Source organism: Lagenorhynchus albirostris, chromosome 10 (assembly GCF_949774975.1).
Source record: "Lagenorhynchus albirostris chromosome 10, mLagAlb1.1, whole genome shotgun sequence".
In the NCBI taxonomy this organism is placed as follows: Eukaryota; Metazoa; Chordata; class Mammalia; order Artiodactyla; family Delphinidae; genus Lagenorhynchus; species Lagenorhynchus albirostris.
In genome coordinates, this window is record NC_083104.1 from 33,317,822 (window position 1) to 33,337,788 (window position 19,967).

The window sequence follows — 19,967 nt, forward strand, 5'->3', positions numbered from 1 at the left end:
TAAGAATTTTAAGTCTTGTAATGGTGGGACCAGTTTTGGTTAAATAGAAGGCAGTTGGCAAACAGGTGCTTCTTCCAACTCACATTGGGGAAGCAGGACAGCAGGCTGGGGTGATGATGGGGGGAAAGGGGCAGGAAGAGAGCTAGTTGGAGGAGGCCTTTGAACTCAGCTTCCTTATCTTAAAACAAAGCAAGGGGAGACACTGTCTTCTGGCCAAAAACATGCACTGCATATATGTTTAATAGTGAAAACTGTCAGTCAAATGGGTCCCTTGGCCTGGTGGTTTTTAATGGAAATACAAACATTTTCTGAGCTACAGTGTATAATCTTTCAGCTTAAATAATCATAATCAGCAGTTAAATAATCTAAATGCTTATGAATTGTAGAGTCTAAATTATTCCAAGCACCGTACCTCATGTTATCTCCATCTTCACAGCAGCAGCTCCATGGGGGCTGGGGAAGATCAACCATTAAAAACGGGAAAGAGAAACGTACAGGCCTTCCAGCCTCCTAAAGTAGGGCAAGTCAAAGGGGGCAGTTGTGGTCCTTCTTTCAATCCAAGAGCAGGTTCCTTTGGATCTCTCTGGTCCTCAGTTTGTCCGACTCTAAATTATAACTTATAAATTAAGGGTATGAAATTGGCCAGTCCTCCAGCCAGCCCTATAAATTGATGCCCCTTTTACTTTCTACCTTTGTCCCTCCTTTCCATTTGTTCTTTTTTTCATCACAGCCCACTAGGTAGTTAGGTCTTTTCCTAGGAACCACTTCTTGCAATGGTCATTTAGAGAAAAAAAGGATAGAAGAAAAATGAGGACCGTACGTGGGAGAATGTATTCCAGAGCAGGGGCATCAATGGGAAATAGACTGTGGCCCAGATGCCGGCTGTCTGCCGGAACTGCAAAGGGCAGGACTCAGGGAAAATCCCAACTTGTAGGGCTTCTCTGCCTCCCTGTAGTATCTTCTTTGTGAAGGTAAAATATACTGTAGCTGTTAATCAGGGGAAGCCTCAACCCTGAGGATGTAGAGGGGAAACATCAAGATCTGCAGCCTCAGTGACAGAGGGCATCATAACAAAAGGCTCCAAGTCACTGAAGACTTACAGGACAAGGCACAGCATGGAGGTGGGGAGGGCTTTGGATGTTCTTGGTCCCTGGAAAGTACTTAATAAAAGTTAGATAAAGGAATGAATGAATGCTGATGAAAATTTGACTCTTGCTAGCTGCCTCTTCCTCCTTTCGCTGATCTTATCCACCCCTGCCTTCTCTTCCACCCAATCTCCTCTTTCTTCTTTTTTCTCTCTTCCTCCTTTCCTTTCCTTTCCTTTCCTTTTCCTTATGTTCTCTCTCCTCTTCTTCCTTTTTCCTCTCCCTTTCCTACCCCTGTCCTGGTGCCCTATAAAGTGAGAGGGGTCAAAATATTTTCTTTATTTTCTCAACATAGTGGTTGTCTTGCTAGATTCTCATTTTGACTGTTGGGCAGGAGGCAGACCGAGCCCCTGGGAAGAAGAGAGTGTGTGTTTGTGTGTGTGTGTGTGTGTGTGTGTGTGTGTGTGTGTGTGTGAGAGAGAGAGAGAGAGAGAGAGAGAGAGAGAGAGAGAGAGAGAGAGAGAGAGAGAGAGAGATAGGTAGAGAGAGATAGGCAGAGAGAGATAGGCAGAGAGAGATAGGCAGAGAGAGATAGGTGGCGGCGGGGGGGGGGGGGGCAGGGAGAGGCACACACATGCATGTTTGGGGGCGGAGATAGGGCCAGCTCTGGCAATCTTGCGTAGAGAATGAGATGTAGAGGGGAGGCCACTCAGTTCTTCAGGAGCAAAGCAATTGAGAACTATAGGCTGAAGCCAAGCCGCCGGTCAAGAACTGCCAAGCTCTTTTGTTTTCCAGTGACAGAATTTGGGAACCAGGGGATGGTGAAAATTGAAATGCAGTGTTTGACTTGATCTTTGGGTTAAGCCAATATCCCTGGGATCTTAATTTGAACCTGCAGGAGGCTTTGGCCAACTTCTTTGAGAATGTGTTGTTACTCACACCCAGCCCTTCGCTTGGTTGAAGAGATTTGCAGAGTACACTGCGGCTAGTGCCAGCACACAGTTACGATAAAAGTTAAATTGTCTTTCTGTTCTGTTTTGAAAATGGTGTCAGTGTGTTCACTTTATGAGCCCTGAGCTTGGTGCTTCTTTCTCTTCCTGGCTCTATCTCTGGATGTTTTCTTGTAAAACTTTCCCTTCAGTGCATTTCTAAGGTTTTATTCTAAGGCAATATGGGATTGGGTATGCAAAGTGGTTATTCTCTGCTCTCCCTTCCATTCTTTGGGAGGGGAGACTGTGCCCTGGGAAGCTGCTCCCTGTATAGTGCATTGCTGGGGTTCCTCTGCTGGCTGACTTCTGCTTGGGTCCAGGGCCTATAGGAGGCACTGCAGGAGATGGGAGGGTGGGAAGAGAAAAAGGCTAGAGAATTTCCTCCCTGTTCCCTGCTTGCACTGGGGCCACATCTCTGGCAGTAGGGACTTCTCTCATGACTGTAGCTCCTCTTAGCAGTGCCCCATCCATGGTTCCCAGTGGCAGTGGGATTAACTCATTTTTCCTTTGCCCCTTCAGCCCGAGCTGCAGTAATAGCCACCCCTTGTTGCCAGTTTCTGGGTGCCTCAACGCGTTTGTTTTATGAACCCTGCCCACCTCTCCTCTGTAGTCCTTTCATTGAACTCTCCTCGTTGGACTCATCTGTGGTGAATTCTGTTTCCGGCCAAACCCAGACCAGTACAGTGGGGAAGGCCATGGTGCTGTGGTCACACGTGTGAGATTTGTTAGGATGATTTGAGAAAGCATTGTTAAAAAATGTTTACATTTCCCATAGTAAGTAATTTTGGAAAAAGAAGCAGATTGCTTGATGCTACAGTCAAAACACTAAAACAAAACTGTCATTCTGTGATTTTTTTTTAAAAAACAGTTGCTTTTCAAATGACCTTTGAACATGAATGACTGCTGCTGCCCTGACCCCAGAGAGATGTGAAGCTGACATTCTCAGAGTCAGCCTCAGTCTTAGGACTAATGAAAATAGCCCCCTGCTCCCGCCATATACAAGGAAAAAATATTCCTCCCTTATTCTTTAGGCTTAGGGAAGTTGGTTTGACTGAACAAGGAAGAATTTCTTGAGATGGGAGGAAAGAGAGCATTCTAGAGGTCCTGGGCTAGAGCGCAAGTCAGCTGCCTCCAGGCCATGGGTAACATCCTTAGATCCAAGCTCAGGGCATTTGGGGTTCCCATAAAGCTGAAGGCATTGCATCTTTGGTCAGCAACTGCTCTAATGCAGCACTTCAGCCTGAGGTGCAAGCTCAGCACGCCTACTCATTGATCCAGTCGCCTGTTCAGTCACTGACTCATTCATAAAACAAATCATCCAGGAAGTCAGTTATTTATTGAGAGAATGAATGAACAATCTGATGTCCAATTATAGGATTAGAAATCTGAATGTAGAATTACAGCTGGGATAAGTGTGCAAAAAAGGAAATGTCTCTGGGGCAATGAGAGCGTCCTGAAGGTAGTAGAAGGGCTCCCTGAAGATAAGCCATGATGTGTTGGATGAGAGTTCATTAAATGAAGAGCCAGGGATGGTGAGTGGAGTCAGGTTGGGGAGTACATTCTAGAGGAGGCCCTGTGGCAGAAGGGAGAAACATGCCCTCCATTAACTCACAGGAGGCCTGTGTGGCTGAAGCACAGAGACAAAGGGGGAAAGCAGGATTGACTGAGGTTAGAGGGATGGCAGAGGCCAGACTACCCAGGACCTTAGGGGCCATGGTCAGATAGTTGGTGCTTATCCTAAGAACAGGAACCCATTGGGGTGAAGCCACATGATCAGATTATGATTTGGAAATAATAAAAAGCAGTTACAGTCTACTTTCCATGTGCCAGAAACTTTTGAAGAGCTTTGAAAATATAAACAATATCTTCACAGCATCCTCTAAGATAGGTACTGTTGTCATCCTCGTTTTACTTTTGAGGAAACAGAGGCACAAAGAGGTTAAATAACTAGCCCAAGGTCACGTAGCAAAAGTGAGATTTGAACCTCTCAGCATTGTCAAGTAGTCTGGCCACATGCTTGACCACCACACCATACAGATGCTTTTGTGTGGAGGGTAGGTTTGGATGCGGGCATACTACTTAGGAAGCTGCTGCAGTCTCTCGGGTAGGGAGAGCTTGTCCTAGGATGGTGGCAGTGGAGATGGAGAGAAGTGGAAGATTTCAAGAGACCCGTAGGGAGCTGAATTTATAGGACTGGGTTTAGACTGGCTATAGGAGTGGTAGAGATAGGCGCCCCTCTCTTTCCCTTCTTCCTGCCAGCTCTGTGTTCTTCTCCCCGAACACTTTCATGCCTCCATGCAGGGGGGCTGTGAGGGAATTGTTGTGGCAAGTATTGCTCTAGTCCAGGGGTTCTCAACAGCAACGCTACTGACACTGGGCTGGTAAATTCTTTTTTGCAGGAGCTGTCCTATGTTTAGTAGCATCCCTGGCCTTTACCTACTAGGTGCCAGGAACAGTCCCCGTCCTCCACTTGTGACAATTAAAAGTGTCTCCAGATATTTCCAGAAGTCCTCTTTGAAGGCAAAATCACCCTTGGTTGAGAAGTGCTGGTCTACTCCTAGCCTGCATACATTTACAGTTTCTCACCTTGGACCAGCAGCCTGCCTCCTTCCTGGAATACTATGAGCCTTGAGCCAACGTTAGTGGCACTAGTAAAGTTTTAAACTGGCCCATGCCCTGCACATAGGCCTTCTGCCCTCTGGAGGCAGGCAGCCCTAGACCAGGTAGATTCATAAATCTTAGAAAGAAGCCTTCCCACTACTTAACAGTGTCATCCATCTTTAGTCTTTAGTAGGTAGCCTAGATAATTGTCTATAATTCAAGGACATTTTCTTTGGGGACATAGACTCACTCTTCAGTTCTATGCAACCGATTTCAATGTGAACTTTCTGTAATCTACTCTCATGTTCGGGCATTGCCTGTAATCTTATGTTTCTGGAACAACGGTTTCCTAAATAGCTCCAAAACTTTCCTGTGGCTACTTTCTTTCTTTGTTTTTTTTTTAAGTCTTTATTGGAGTATAATTGCTTCACAATACTGTGTTAGTTTCTGTGGCACAGCAAAGCGAATCAGTCATATGCATACACATGACCCCATATCCCCTCCCTCTTGAGCTTCCCTCCAGTCCTCCCTATCCCACCCCCCTAGGTCATCGCAAAGCACGGAGCTGATCTCCCTGTGCTATGCTGCTGCTTCCCACCAGCCAACTATTTTACATTCGGTAGTGTATATATGTCGATGCTACTCTAATTTCACCCCAGCTTCCCCCTCCCACCCCATGTCATCAAGTCCATTTTCTATGCCTGCCTCTTTATTCCTGCCCTGCAACTAGGTTCATCAGTACCATTGTTTCTTACTTTATTTATTTTTATTTTATTTTATTTTTGGCTGCGTTGGGTCTTTGTTGCTGTGCGTGGGCTTTCTCTAGTTGTGGAGAGAGGGGGCTACTCTTCATTGCGGCGCGCGGGCTTCTCATTTCGGAGGCTTCTCTTTGTTTCGGAGCACGGGCTCCAGGTATGCGGGCTTCAGTGGCACGTGGGCTCAGTAGTTGTGCACTCTAGAGTGCAGGCTCAGTAGATGTGGCACACTGGCTTAGTTGCTCCGTGGCATGTGGGATCTTCCTGGACCAGGGCTCGAACCCATGTCCCCTGCATTGGCAGGCGGATTTTTAACCACTGCGCCACCAGGGAAGCCCAGTACCATTTAAAAAAATTTTTTAGCTTACATATGTATGCACTAGCGTACAGTATTCGTTTTTGTGTTTCTGACTTCACTCTGTATGACAGACTCTTGGTCCATCCACCTCACTACAAATAACTCAATCTAGTTTCTTTTTATGGCTGAGTAATATTCCGTTGTATATATGTGCCACATCTTCTTTATCCATTCATCTGTCGATGGACACCTAGGTTGCTTCCATGTCCTGGCTATTGTAAACAGTGCTGCAGTGAACATTGTGGTACATGTCTCTTTTTGAATTATGGTTTTCTCAGGGTATATGCCCAGTAGTAGGATTGCTGGGTCATATGGTAGCTCTATTTTTAAGGAACCTCCATACTGTTTTCCATAGTGAGTGTATCAATTTACATTCCCACCAATAGTGCAGGAGGGTTCCATTTTCTCCACACCCTCTCTAGGATTTATTGCTTGTAGGTTTTTGGATGATGGCCATTCTGACAGGTGTGAGGTGATACCTCATTGTAGTTTTGATTTGCATTTCTCTAATGATTAGTGATGTAGAGCATCCTTTCATGTGTTTGTTGGCAATCTGTTTATCTTCTTTGGAGAAATGTCTATTTAGGTCTTCTGCCCATTTTTGGATTGGGTTGTTTGTTTTTTTGATCTGCTTGTATATTTTGGAGATTAATCCTTTGTCAATTGCTTCATTTGCAAATATTTTCTCCCATTCTGAGGGTTGTCTTTCCGTCTTGTTTATGATTTCCTTTGGTGTGCAAAAGCTTTTAAGTTTCATTAGGTCCCGTTTGTTTATTTTTGTTTTTATTTCCATTTCTCTAGGAGGTGGTTCAAAAAGGACCTTGCTGTGATTTATGTCATAGAGTGTTCTGCCTATGTTTTCCTCTAAGAGTTTGACAGTGTCTGGCCTTACATCTAGGTCTGTAATCCATTTGTAGTTTTTTTGTGTGTATGGTGTTAGGTAGTGTTCTAATTTCATTCTTTTACATGTAGCTGTCCAGTTTTCCCAGCACCACTTATTGAAGAGGCTGTCTTTTCTCCATTGTATGTTCTTGCCTCCTTTGTTGTAAATTAGGTGCCCACAGGTGCGTGGGTTTATCTCTGGGCATTCTATCCTGTACCATTAATCTGTATTTCTGTTTTTGTGCCAGTACCACATTGTCTTGATTACTGTAGCTTTTTGGTATAGCTTGAAGTCAAGGAGCCTGATTTCTCCAACTCCGTTTTTCTTTCTGAAGATTGCTTTGATTATTCAGGGTCTTTTGTGTTTCCATATGAATTGTAAGATTTTTTGTTCTAATTCTGTGAAGAATGCCACTGGTAGTTTGATAGGGATTGCATTGAATTTGTGGATTGCTTTGGGCAGTATAGTCATTTTCACAATATTGATTCTTCCAATCCAAGAACATGGTGTATTTCTCCATCTGTTTATGTCATCTTTGATTTCTTTCATCAGTGTTTTATAGTTTTCTGAGTACAAGTATTTTGCCTCCTTAGGCAGGTTTATTCCTAGGTGTTTTATTCTTTTTATTGCAATGGGAAATAGGAGTGTTTCCTTAATTTCTCTTTCTGATTTTTCGTTGTTGGTGTGTAGGAATGCCTGAGATTTCTGTGCATTAATTATCTATCTTGCAACCTTACCATATTCATTGATTAGTTCTAGTAGTTTTCTGGTGGCATCTTTAGGATTTTCTATGTATAGTATCATGTCATCGGCAAACAGTGACAGTTTTACTTCTTATTTTCCAATTTGTATTCCTTTTCTTTCTTTTTCTTCTCTGATTGCTGTGGCTAGGACTTCCAAAACTATGTTGAATAAGAGTGGCGAGAGTAGACATCCTTGTCTTGTTCCTGATCTTAGTGGAAATGCTTTCAGTTTTTCACCATTGTGTATGATGCTTGCTGTGGGTTTGTCATATATGGCCTTTATTATGTTGAGGTGGGTTCCCCATGCCCGTTTTCTAAAGAGTGTTTATCATAAATGAGTGTTGAATTTTGTCTAAAGCTTTTTCTGTATCGAGGTGATCATATGGTTTTTATTCCTTAATTTGTTAATGTGGTGTATCACATTGACTGATTTGCATATATTGAAGAATCCTTGCATCCCTGGGATAAATCCCACTTGATCATGGTGTATGATCCTTTTAATCTGCTGTTGGATTCTCTTTGCTAGTATTTTGTGCAGGATTTTTGCATCTATGCTCATTGGTAATATTGGCCTATAATTTACTTTTCTTGTAGTATCTTTTTCTAGTTTTTGTATCAGAGTGATGGTGGCTTTGTAGAATGAATTTGGGACTGTTTCTCCCTCTGCAGTTGTTTGGAAGAGTTTGAGAAGGATCAGTGTTACCTCTTCTCTAAATATTTGATAGAATTCTCCTGTGAAGCCATCTGGTCCTGGAGTTTTGTTTGTTGGAAGTTTTTAAATTACAGTTTCAATTTCATTGCTCGTGATAGGTCTGTTTATATTTTCTAATTCTTCCTGGTTCAGTCTTGGAAAATTGTACCTTTCCAAGAATTTGTCCATTTCTTTGTGGTTCTCCATTTTATTGGCATAGAGTTGTTTGTAGTAGTCTCTTATAATCCTTTGTATTTCTGTGGTGTCAGTTGTGATTTCTCCTTTTTCATTTCTAATTTTATTGATTTGTGTCTTCTCCCTTTTTTTCTTGATGAGTCTGGCTAAGGGTTTATCTTCTCAAAGAATCAGCTTTTAGTTTTATTGATCTTTGGTATTGTTTTCTTCATTTCTATTTCATTTTTTTCTGCTCTGATCTTTATCATTTCTTTCCTTTTCCTGACTTTGGGTTTTCTTTGCTCTTCTGTCTCTAGTTGTTTTAAGTGTCAGGTTAGATTATTTATTTGAGATTTTTCTTGTTTCTTGAGGTGAGATTGTATTGCTATAAACTTCCCTCTTAGAACTGCTTTTGCTGCATCCCATGGGTATTGGGTCATCGTGTTTCCATTGTCATTTGTTTCTATGTAATTTTTAATTTCCTCTTTGATTTCTTCAGTGATCTCTTGGTTATTTAGTATCGCACTGTTTAACATCCATGTATTTGTGTTTTTTACAGTTTTTTTTCCTGTAATTGATGTCCAGTCTTATTGCATTGTGGTCAGAAAAGATGCTTGATGTGATTTCAATTTCCTTAAATTTTCTGAGGTTTGATTTGTGACCCAAGATGTGATCTATCCTGGAGAATGTTCCGTGAGCCCTTGAGAAGAAAGTGTATTCTGTTTTTTTTGGATGGAATGTCCTATAAGTATCAATTAAGTCCATCCTGTTTAATGTATCATTTAAAGCTTGTGTTTCCTTATTTATTTTCATTTTGGATGATCTGTCCATTGGTGAAAGTGGGGTGTTGACGTCCCTTACTCTTATTGTGTTACTGTTGATTTCTCCTTTCATGGTTGTTAGCATTTGCCTTATGTATTGAGGTGCTCCTATGTTGGGTGCATAAACATTTATAGTTGTTATGTCTTCTTCTTGGATTGATCCTTTGATCATTTTGTAGTGTCGCTCCTTATCTCTTGTAACAGTCTCTATTTTATATGATACGAGAATTGCTACTCCAGCTTTCTTTTCATTTCTATCTGCATGGAATGTCTTTTTCTATTCCTTCACTTTCAGTCTATATGTGTCCCTAGGTCTGAAGTGGGTCTCTTGTAGACAACATATATATGGGTCTTGTTTTGTATCCATTCAGCGAGTCTGTCTCTTTTGGTTGGGGCATTTAATCCATTTACATTCAAGGTTATTATCAATATGTATGTTCCCATTACCATTTTCTTAATTGTTTTGGTTTTGTTTTTGTGTATCTTTTTCTTCTCTTGTGTTTCCCGGTTAGAGAAGTTCCTTTAGGATTTGTTGCAAAGCTGGTTTGGTGGTGCTGAATTCTCTTAGCTTTTGTTTGTCTGAAAAGCTGTTGACTTCTCTGTTGAATCTGAATGAGATCCTTGGTGGGTAAAGTAATTTTGGTTGTAAGTTTTTCTCTTTCATCAGTTTAAGTATATCGTGCCACTTCCTTCTGGCCTGCAGAACTTCTGCTGGCAAATCAGCTGATGACCTTATGGGGATTCCTTTTTAAGTTTTGTTTTTCCCTTTCCTTTTGTTTTTCCCTTGCTGCTTTTAATATTTTTTCTTTGAATTTAATTTTTGTTAGTTTGATTAATATGTGTCTTGGTGTGTTTTCCCTTGGGTTTATCCTGTATGGGACCCTCTGTGCTTCCTGGACTTGGGAGACTATTTCCTTCCCCATGTTAGGGAAGTTTTCAACTATAATCTCTTCACATATTTTCTCAGACCCTTTCTTTTTCTCTTCTTCTTCTGGGACCCATATAATTCGAATCTTGGTGCATTTAATGTTGTCCCACAGGTCTCTGAGATTGTCTTCAATTCTTTTCATTCTGTTTTCTTTATTCGCTCCTCGGCAGTTGTTTCCACTATTCTGTCTTCCAGCTCACTTATTTGTTCTTCTGCCTCAGTTATTCTGTTATTGATTCCTTCTGGTGTATTTTTCATTTCAGTTATTGTGTTGTTCATCTCTGTTTGTTTGTTCTTTAGTTCTTCTAGATCTTTGATAATCATTTCTTGTATTTTCTCAATCTGTGCCTCCATTCTATTTCTGAGATTCTGGATCATCTTTACTATCATTACTCTGAATTCTTTTTCAGGTAGTTTGCCTATTTCCTCTTCATTTATTTGTTCTTGTAGATTTTTACCTTGTTCCTTCATCTGTGACATATTTTTTCGCCACCTCTTATTATTTTTTTTTAATGAGTGGGATTGTGTTCTTGTCTTACTGGTTGTTTGGCCTGAGGCTTCTAACGCTGGGGTTTGTAGGCTATTGAGTAGAGCTGGGTCTTGGTGCTGAGATGAGGAATTTGTGAGACCTCATTCTGATGAATATTCTATGGGGTCTGAGGTTCTCTGTTAATCTAGTGGTTTGGACTTGGAGCTCCCACTGAAGGAGCTTTTGCCTGACTCAGGGCTCGTGAACCAAGATCCCGCAAGCTGCCTGGGATGGCAAAAAAAAAAAAGAGAAAAATAACAAAGTAAAAAATAAAATTAGACTAGGAAACTAACAGATATGTTAGAAAGAATGTAAAAATAAAAATATAGATGAATCAACAACTGGAAGGTACATGAGTACCATAACAGTGAAAAAGAGGAGGAGGGAAAAGAAAAAATAACAGGGGGCGGGGGGAAGGCCTTGGCTGTGGAGGCGGGGGGCCTAAGCAAGGGCAAGCTTTGGGTGGTGGGCAGCGCCAATGCTCAGGACCCTCAGGGCTGGAAAAGGCACTGGGGGCTGTAGGGGGTGGGGCTTAGGCTGAAGGAACAGAAGGGGCCCAGGCGTGCCCCCCACCACTGGTCTCAGAGGGCAGGGGATGTCACCTGTGAGTCCAGCAGGCTTCCGGGACTCGAGTGGGTGGGGAAAATGTCCTCCTCTCCTTTCCTGTTCCTCCTGTCTGGGAGGGCCTCTCCTGCCTGCCTCTCCTGATCTCCCCAGCCTCCCTCCTGTGCCCCTAAGGCCCTACGTGGCTTGGAGGGAGCTTTGGAGGGCAGGGGACTGGCCTGGGAGCTCAGCAGTCTCCCCAGACTGAGTGAGCGGGGCAGTCACCCTCTGCTTCTCTCCTGCTCTTCCCAGAGAGTCCCTCTTGCCTGCCTCTCCTGATCTTCCCTGCCTCAGGGGCGCCGATCCTGTCTGGCCTCCACTTCTCCTCCCCCATCAGTCCCCTTACATCCTACTGGTTCACTTTGGGGTTCCGTCTCCTTGGGTATCAGAGTCCCCCACCAGCAGCCGGCAGGCGCCTTAGTTGTGTGGAACTGCTAACTCTGCATCTTCCCACGTGGCCACCTTGACTCTCAACTCCCCTGTGGATACTTCCATTTCTTAGGAGGTGTTTCATACTCTCGTTTCTTTTCAGACCGAATAAGTCTTTCACCTTTTACTAAAGATTTCCATGGAGAAGGCCTTTCAATGAAGAATATATTGAAGTTAGATAAGCTTCTCATTTAGAATGATGAATTTATCAAATGCCTATATTTAGAGAAGAGAATTTTTTTTAACATCTTTATTGGGGTATAATTGCTTTTTAATGGTGTATTAGTTTAGAGAAGAGAATTTTAAAGAATTTTGATTAATTGAAAATTCCCTACTAAAGAATATTTTTTAAAAAGTACCTTGAGAAGCCTGCCTTTTAATGTAGGACCCATGCAGGTATCTGGGGAGAAACACCAAAATGAGATCTAAGTCTAATATTGATGAGCGCTGGTTTTGTCTTTCTTTAAAGCAGTGGGTGCTTCCATAGAACAGAGAGGCATACTCCTGTGAGAATCATCTCTTTTCTAATTGATGGCTCAATGGGCTAGGGTAAATTACTGCTAAACCTTTTTTTAAAAATGTCTGTTACATACAAAAGTAAAATGAAACTCCACATACCCTTCACCCAACTTCAGCAATTATTCAACTCATTGCCAGTACTGTTTCCTTCCTATCCCACATTTCCCCACTTCTATCCCTGGGTTATTCTGAAGCAAATCCCAGACATTATATCATTTCATTCATAAATATTTCAATATAAACATTCTTTTTTCAGATAAACATTTGTGACACCAAATTACAAACACTTCAAGGTGGAGAACACTTCAAACAAAGGCTTTCCTCCATAAGGTTGAAACCCACTGGGACCCAAATGTGAGAGGCTTAGGTTCTAATTTTTTTTTAAAATGTTGTTATAAAGCAGCAAAATGGACCATTTAGTGGTATTATATAGGGAAATCAGAAAGATTTACAGCACTTGACACATTCTTCAGTTGATTTTCAGTTCTATTCACCCTGGCTTATGCCTAAGTCTCAGTGTTCCCAGGACTGATGTGATTACATCATGGGTAGAGTTTTTGTTATCTTTTGGTGATTATGGACATTTGTACACATGACTGGAAGGGTAGGCCTTTCTTGATCTTGTCTCTTTTCAACTTCTTGACTGCATGGTAACTATTCAGGTTTTTTGAAGAAAGAAAACAAACAACAACTTCCAAAGTGTGACCATGAACTGATGATTGGTCGCATCTTCTATGCCTGAGGTTTCTTGGGTATTGATTAATGGTAGCTTTTCTGCAGGGAATGTAACTGAGGTTAAGCTTTCTTTGTAATAAGATTAAACTCCTGAATCTCTGCTGAGGACTGAACATAACCATTTTGCTTCTTGCACTATTTTTGTTAATGATGACATCTGCTTGCCTCCAGAAGCTCCATTTCATTGGGAAAATTTTTTTTCTGCAGTTGCTCTAGAGCATTTGGTCATTAATTAATTCAATCATAATTCACTGAGCAATAACTAGGGTCCGCCCACTGCCCTAGATGCTGACCTAGTCACGGCTCAGACATAGTCCCCATTTTCCCAGACCTTAACTCTAGTCTTGATGTCTTCATTATCTGAATGTCTTTTGTACAACCAACCTTGGTGATTTGAGGGAACAATAGAATGGTTTCCATATCCAAATATCATCTTTGCCCTTCTCTCCCTTGACTAGGTTACCATGGGATATCTTCTGGTTGAACCATATTTTTGTCTTGGGCTTGGTATTCAAATCTGGTTACTCTACAGGGGAATGATTCAAGAAGGCATAACATGTGGGCCAGGGACTTGGGCAGCAGTCTCACCCTGGCTGCATTAGGAGGTGGAGAGAGGTGTCCCAGAAGGATAGGGAAATGTGAAGGCTAGGGTCTCATACCACAACAGACTTTATATCCATCACATTTTCGTTGACAGTTAGCCTTGAGCTAAGCAAGACTTCATGGTGACAATTAGTGTCATCATGGGAACTTAGTGTTTCATATTACCAGCCTGTCCTCTCATCTGGTGATGTTCCCTAAACTCCTCAACAGCATCTCTGTGAAGGGGTCCTTTAACCTCTACCTGGCACCAGGATTGACGAGGAATACATTAGCACAAGGGTCAAGGACCTGGGCTTTGAGGGGAAAGATAACTTGGATTTAAATCTCTGCCTTGCCACTTACTCTGCTGGCACTGTGACATTGACAAGTGTATAAATGACGTTACCTTGCCTGTGGAGTTTCTCTGATGACTAAATGAGTTCATACATATAAAACACTTAGGATAGATCTGATACTTAGTAACTCTTAATAAATCTACTCCTCAGTGTTCTCTCTTCAGAGAACTCTCCCTTAAATGTTTGCCTTTTGTTGTACTGTAATAACTTTCTTCATCATTTCACCCTCTTGCTTTTTTTATTCTTTTACATTTTGCTTTTTGAGGCTGCTTAAGCACTTAGTCCTTCTTTATGATTCTTGAGTATTTAAGGCCGTTCTCCTGTCTTGTCCTGTCCCCAGTATCCTCCATGCTGTAGAATCTTCTTATCTCCAAAGTACCCAGTTCTTATTTCTCTTCTTGTAACAGGTTTACGGGACCCTCAGTATTCTAACCCATCTCCATTCGAAATTCTGTGGATTATTTTTTTGTGTATTCCACAGTTAGTCACTGGGCACTTTCTATGGAAAGGGCACTGAGTCTGACCCTGGTGACGTGGTCCCTACCTGGTGAAGCTCATGCACTAATGAGGAAGATGGAGTAAGTACTCTGATAAGGAAGGTTCTGGGGGTATTGGGATATCTAATCCAGATTGGAAGGAAGTATGAAGGTTTAGGGAAGCTTCCAGGAGGAATAAATGGCTGATGTGAGACGTAATGGGTGAGAGAAGTGAGCCAGGTAATGAAGGGGGATAGGAGGAGTGTTTCATATGGGACTTACAATCAAATACAATATGTAAATGGCCAACTAAAATAATGCAGTGATTAAATAGATTGGGTCCTGCTAAAAGCCCAAAACAGCTCTGGAAGCTTCTGCTGAAAAATGGCCACTTACATGGGGAAGGGGATCAAAAATGTCACCCCCAGAAGTATGCAATAATAGCTAACCTTCTACCACATCATCCTTGACTCCTAACCTTATCGTTGCCTTAAAACAAACATTTTCCCCTCCAAGCAGGTTAGAGCTCCCTTTTCCCTCCATTCTCACATTCTTCTTGACATGTGGCCATTGAAAGTTGGCTACTAACTCAAGTCATTTTTCCCAAGCTGCCATTAGAGATGCTATCTCCACAGTGTATAGTAACATTGTTTACATTCAGATTGGTCAACTGTAATTGAATATGAAATTTTCAGCATTACCTTTCCTTCATGATGTTGTTGGAAATAATTTATATGTTTATAATAGGAAAGGATTTTTTAAAAAAATAAGGTACACAATGAAAGGGGTTCCCAGAACTTGTCTGGAATTTTTCAGGGAGATATTGAGCATGGAAAATATTTAAAACTCCAGCTTGGAGTTTGCTGTTTAATGCACCTAAAAGTGTATACATGAAACTCTGTGGCAGCAAACTTGAACCACTTTCCATCACATAACCAAATGTTTTATTATTTTAATATTTGAAATAATACAAAAAATTTACCAGAAGAATATAAAACCTTAGGAAGAAAAGAGTTGATTCCTGCCAAGGCAGACCTCAGCCAGATTGAGCCTCTACCCCTTGACATCTCGAAAACATGCTTTCTTCTTTAAGCTTTATTAACTGAGGAAATAATGATGATCAAAATGGGATGGTCTTTTTATTAAGCAGCAGCCAGTGGAAGGCCAGGAGGGCCTCAGCCTCTGATGTCAAAGTCCACAGGGCAAGTGCTCTCCAAAATCAGCTGGGAGAGAAGGAGAGCTGGCTTCTTCTGTTGCCAGGGATTGCTTTTGTTTTCTGTCTTTGTAAACTGACTGAATTATGCACTTGTCTCCTGAACTGTCTTAGCGTCATTTCCTTGGGCCTCAGTGGCACCCAGAGCGGAACTGATCAACTACAGGCTCCAGGGTTCTTAAATCCAACCAACAAACCATTTCCAGGAGAGAAGACGAGGATGTATGTTATCATCATGGAAGGGTCAAATGAATATAGAAAATTATCTGTAATAAATCAGAAACTCTGTGATTGCTACGTATTTTAAACAGTATAATGGATTGGATGATGTAGATTCATTGTGTTATTATTATTCAAGATAAGACTAGTAAATTATATTTGTGTAAAGCTTTGTAATTATAAAAATGCTTTCTTCTTGTATAACATTTTCAAGTGACTAATAGCAGTGAAGTTACATCTCTTTTCATATCTGAAAAATCAAGTATAAGTACTACTTATTTTGAAAGAGACTTCTCTTTTTAAAAATAGAAATTAAAGTGCATATTATAAGAATACTGACTAGCAGCAAGAAGAAAGCCTTTACCCAAGAAAAAGAGTTGACATTCTGATTTTTTTTTCTAGTCTCTTTTTCCTTGCATACATTTTGCATAGTCATGATTGTACTGTTACTGTTTTCTCTCAATCTTTTTCATTTACATGGAGTAATGCTTCTCATTCTCCAGTTAGTATAAATTTTTTTTGCAAAATTGAAAATGGTAGGAATAGTGCATATACAGTCACTGTGGGAGAAGGGAATCCTTATAGTTTGGTTAGGAACTATGGACAGGGTTTAACTATTCAAATTAAATCATAAAACACGTACTGAGTACCTACCTACCACATGCCAGGCTCAATTCTTGGCACTGTGTTTGGGCAGTGGGATGGTGGTGGCTGGTAAAGGGCTATGAAAATGACTAAGACCTATAGCAGATGCTTTCAGTGAGCTTACACTTCAGTTAAGAGGAGAATTAAGAAAGGAAATTAATAGGTAAATAAGGGAGAACAGTAGTTAGGAAAGAACTTAGAAAAGAAGGGAGGAAAGGAATTGACCAGGGAGGCAGGGACAAAAGAAGAAAAGAGGAAGGAAGGAAGGAAAAGGAAGGAAGGGAAGAAGGGAGAAACCAAGGGAAGGAGGGAGGGATGGAAGGAAGGAGGGAGGGATGGAAGGAAGGAGGGAGGGAAGGCAGGAAGGAGGGAGGGAAGAAGAAGAAATGACACCAAAACCCAAGAAACCATAAACACCTATTGAATTTCAATATTCAGATTATAGAAATCATTTAAGGCAATGAAAAATATCACAGGACAGTATAAAATCAAAATTTCAAAAAATTTATCAAGATTGACAGTATCTTGATGATAAATAGTCTTTTTAACTTCTCTAGATTCTTCCTGTGTAAAATTCTCAGGACATCTTGAATACCAGGTTTCTCTCTGAAATACTCATGATAAAGCATACTTGAGTATTGTTGCAATTGAAGAAGAAACTATTGCTAAATGTGTATATGAGATATACAAAAAAATGTGTGGACTATCTATTTCTGAAAACTCGAAGCTATGTAAAGGGCTCTCTCATGCTGTATATAAGAATTAACTCAATATGGATCACAGACCTAAATGTAAGCATTAGAACTATTAACACTCCTACAATAAAACATAGGTATAAATCTTTGTGACCTTGGGGTAGAAAGAGCCTTTTTAGACATGACACCAAAAGCATAGACAACTAAAGAAAAAAATAAATTGGACTTCATCAAAATTAAATACTTTCGTGCTTCAAATGACACTATCAAGAAAAGACAATCCACAAAATGGGAGAAAATATTTGCAAACATATCTGGTAAAGAACTTGCATCCAGAATATATAAAGAACTCTTACAACCCAACAATAAAAATTCAAGTAACTCAATTTTAAAAAGGCAAAGGATTTGAATAGACATTTCTCCAAAGAAGATATACAAATGGCCTATAAGTACATGAAAAGATGCTCACTATCTTTAGTCTTTAGGGAAATATAAATAAATATAAATCAAAACCACAATGAGACACCACACCCACTAGGATGGCTGTAAGAAAAAAGACAGACAATAACAAGTGTTGATAATGATGTGGAGAAACTGGAACCCTCATACATTGACGATGAGCTTGTAAAGTGGTGTGGCCACTTTGGAAACACAGTTTGGTAGTTCTCTGGAATGTTAAACACAGAGTTCTCATGTGAAACAGCAATTCCACTCCTAGGTACATACCGAAAGGAAATGAAAACATATATCCACACAAAAACTTGTACATGAATGTTTCAGCTGGATTATGAATAATAGCCAAAAGGTAGAAACAACACAAATGGATGAATTGATGATAAATGGATACACAAAGTGAGGTATAGTCATATATGAACTGTTATTTGACAATAAAAAGAAATGAATTACTGATAGATTCTTCAACATGTAAGAACCTTGAAAACATCATGCTAAGTAAAAAGAGCCAGTCGCAAAAGACCACATATTGTATGATCCATTTTATATGCAAATAGGCAAATGTACAGAGACTGAAAATAGATGAGTGGTTGCCTAGGGATGGGGGGAAGAAGTGTAGGATGACTGCTAATGGTATGGAGTTCTGTTGGGGTAATGCAAATTTTCTAAAATTTGATTGTGGTGATGGGTTCACAACTGAATATACTAAAACTCATTTACTTGTACACTTTAAATGGGTGAATTGTGTGATATGTGAATTATATCTCAATAAAGCTATTAAAAGGGGGGCTCTGCACAGTGTTGTAAAATCTACCTGACTCAGTGCTAGGAGCTGAAAGCAGGGAGAGAGGATTGCATAACGAGTACATTGTATTCTAACGTAGACATGTACAAAGGACTTTTTCAGTGATTCCACAGAGGTGAGAGAGCAATTCATTTAGCCTGTGAGGTGGGGAGAACTCTGAGGAGTGATATTTAAACTAAGTTTAAAGATTGATAGAAGATCAATGGGTAAAGGAGTGAAAGTATCTTAGGGACGGACATGGGTAAAAAGAACTAAGTAAGGACTTATTAAATGGGAGATATGGTGATGATGGTGGTGGTGATGATGATGACCCCAGTGATGATAGTCTTGGTTGTGGTGATGGTAATGTTGAAGGTAATGATGGTGCTGATGATGGAGATAACAACGACGATGATGGTGGTAATGGCGGTTGTGGAGATGATTTTGTTTTTTAACGTCTTTATTGGAGTGTAATTGCTTTATAATGGTGCGTTAGTTTCTGCTTTATAACAAAGTGGATCAGCTATACATATACATATATCCCTATATCTCCTCCCTCTTGCGTCTCCCTCCTACCCTCCCTATTGCACCCCTCTAGGTGGTCACAGAGCACCGAGCTGATCTCCTTGTGCTATGTGGCTGTTTCCCACTAGCTATCTATCTTACATTTGGTAGTGTATATAAGTCCATGCCACTCTCTCACTTCGTCCCAGCTTACCCTTCCCTCTCCCTGTGTCCTCAGATCCACTCTCTACATCTGCATCTTTATTCCTGTCCTGCCCCGAGATTCTTCAGAACCTTCTTTTCTTTTTTTTTTTTTTTTGAGATTCCATATATGTGTGTTAGCATATGGTGTTTTGTTTTGTTTTGAAACCAAGCAATAATTTATTTGAACACTGATAATAATTATATTACACTTTTGGCTAAAACATTTTAAGAAGAACATTGTTTTTATGGAGTAGGCACTTTTTAATTTGACTCCTTTATTTATTTATTTGAATTTTATTTATTTTTTTATACAGCACATTCTTATTAGTTATCCATTTTATACATATTAGTGTATATATATGAATCCCAATCTCCCAATTCATCACAGCACCACCACCACTACACCCCACTGCTTTCCCCCCTTGGTGTCATACGTTTGTACTCTACATCTGTGTCTCAGTTTCTGCCCTGCAAACTGGTTCATCTGTACCATTTTTCTAGGTTCCACATATATGCGTTAATATACGATATTTGTTTTTCTCTTTCTGACTTACTGCACTCTGTATGACAGTCTCTAGATCCATCCACGTCTCTCCAAAGACCCAATTTCATTCCGTTCTATGGCTGAGTAATATTCCATTATATATATGTACCACATCTTCTTTATCCATTCGTCGGTCGATGGTCATTTAGGTTGCTTCCATGACCTGGCTATTGTAAATAGTGCTGCAATGAATGTTGGGGTGCATGTGTCTTTTTGAATTATAGTTTTCTCTGGGTATATGTCCAGTAGTGGGATTGCTGGGTCATATGGTAATTCTATTTTTAGTTTTTTAAGGAAACTCCATACTGTTTTCCATAGTGGCTTTATCAGTTTATATTCCCACCAACAGTTCAAGAGGGTCCCCTTTTCTCCACACCCTCTCCAGCATTTGTTGTTTGTAGATTTTCTGATGCCCATTCTAACTGGGGTGAGGTGATACCTCATTGTAG

The 19,967-nt window shown here is 40.6% G+C and overlaps 1 protein-coding gene and 1 non-coding gene across 2 annotated transcripts in view; both read left to right on the plus strand.

Moving 5' to 3' along the window:
• ERC2 (ELKS/RAB6-interacting/CAST family member 2) overlaps positions 1–19,967 on the plus strand; it is a 610,694-nt gene that overhangs the window by 552,268 nt on the left and 38,459 nt on the right. The gene's annotated exons all lie outside the window — the stretch shown is intronic.
• LOC132528318 (U5 spliceosomal RNA) lies at positions 11,673–11,790 on the plus strand. Its single transcript, XR_009543192.1, has one exon. It is a non-coding gene; the product is annotated as a U5 spliceosomal RNA (small nuclear RNA).